Raw genomic sequence first — 2180 nt, forward strand, 5'->3', positions numbered from 1 at the left:
TAGGATATTATATATGTTTTAATGCCATTCTGCCAAATCATCCCCCTGCCCCCACAGAGTCCAAAAGACTGTTCTATACATCTGTATCTCTTTTGCTGTCTTGCATACAGGGTTGTCGTTACCATCTTTCTAAATTCCATATATATGAGTTAGTATACTGTATTGGTGTTTTTCTTTCTGGCTTACTTCACTCTGTATAATAGACTCCAGTTTCATCCACCTCATTAGAACTGATTCAAATGTATTCTTTTTAATGGCTGAGTAATACTCCATTGTGTATATGTACCACAGCTTTCTTATCCATTCATCTGCTGATGGACATCTAGGTTGCTTCCATGTCCTGGCTATTATAAACAGTGCTGCGATGAACATTGGGGTACACATGTCTCTTTCCCTTCTGGTTTCCTCAGTGTGTATGCCCAGCAGTGGGGTTGCTGGATCATAAGGCAGTTCTATTTCCAGTTTTTTAAGGAATCTCCACACTGTTCTCCATAGTGGCTGTAGTAGTTTGCATTCCCACCAACAGTGTAAGAGGGTTCCCTTTTCTCCACACCCTCTCCAGCATTTATTGCTTGTAGACTTTTGGATTGCAGCCATTCTGACTGGCGTGAAATGGTACGTCATTGTGGTTTTGATTTGCATTTCTCTGATAATGAGTGATGTTGAGCATCTTTTCATGTGTTTGTTAGCCATCTGTATGTCTTCTTTGGAGAAATGTCTATTTAGTTCTTTGGCCCATTTTTTGATTGGGTCATTTATTTTTCGGGAATTGAGCTGTAGGAGTTGCTTGTATATTTTTGAGAGTAGTTGTTTGTCGGTTGCTTCATTTGCTATTCTTTTCTCCCATTCTGAAGGCTGTCTTTTCACCTTGCTTATAGTTTCTTTTGTTGTGCAGAAGCTTTTAATTTTAATTAGATCCCATTTGTTTATTTTTGCTTTTATTTCCAATATTCTGGGAGGTGGGTCATACAGGATCCTGCTGTGATTTATGTCGGAGAGTGTTTTGCCTATGTTCTCCTCTAAGAGTTTTATAGTTTCTGGTCTTACATTTAGATCTTTAATCCATTTTGAGTTTATTTTTGTGTATGGTGTTAGAAAGTGTTCTAGTTTCATTCTTTTACAAGTGGTTGACCAGTTTTCCCGGCACCACTTGTTAAAGAGATTGTCTTTTCTCCATTGTATATTCTTGCCTCCTTTGTCAAAGATAAGGTGTCCATAGGTACATGAGTTTATCTCTGGGCTTTCTATTTTGTTCCATTGATCTATATTTCTGTCTTTGTGCCAGTACCATACTGTCTTGATGACTGTGGCTTTGTAGTAGAGCCTGAAGTCAGGCAGGTTGATTCCTCCAGTTCCATTCTTCTTTCTCAAGATTGCTTTGGCTATTCAAGGTTTTTTTGTATTTCCATACAAATTCTGAAATTATTTGTTCTAGCTCTGTGAAGAATACCGTTGGTAGCTTGATAGGAATTGCATTGAATCTATAGATTGCTTTGAGTAGTATACTCATTTTCACTATATTGATTCCTTCAATCCATGAACATGGTATATTTCTCCATCTGTTAGTGTCCTCTTTGATTTCTTTCATCAGTGTTTTATAGTTTTCTATATATAGGTCTTTAGTTTCTTTAGGTAGATATATTCCTAAGTATTTTATTCTTTTCATTGCAATGGTGAATGGAATTGTTTCCTTAATTTCTGTTTCTATTTTCTCATTGTTAGTGTATAGGAATGCAAGGGATTTCTGTGTGTTGATTGTATATCCTGCAACTTTACTATAATCATTGATTAGCTCTAGTAATTTTCTGGTGGAGTCTTTAGGGTTTTCTATGTAGAGGATCATGTCATCTGCAAACAGTGAGAGTTTTACTTCTTCTTTTCCAATTTGGATTCCTTTTATTTATTTTTCTGCTCTGATTGCTGTGGCCAAAACTTCCAAAACTATGTTGAATCGTAGTGGTGAGAGTGGGCACCCTTGTCTTGTTCCTGACTTTAGAGGAAATGCTTTCAATTTTTCACCATTGAGGATAATGTTTGCTGTGGGTTTGTCATATATAGCTTTTATTATGTTGAGGTATGCTCCTTCTATTCCTGCTTTCTGGAGAGTTTTTTTTTTTTTATCATAAATGGATGTTGAATTTTATCAAAGGCTTTCTCTGCATCTATTGAGATAATCATAT

The sequence above is a fragment of the Bison bison genome, unplaced genomic scaffold (assembly GCF_000754665.1).
Source record: "Bison bison bison isolate TAMUID 2011002044 unplaced genomic scaffold, Bison_UMD1.0 scf7180017864506, whole genome shotgun sequence".
Taxonomy (NCBI): domain Eukaryota; kingdom Metazoa; phylum Chordata; class Mammalia; order Artiodactyla; family Bovidae; genus Bison; species Bison bison.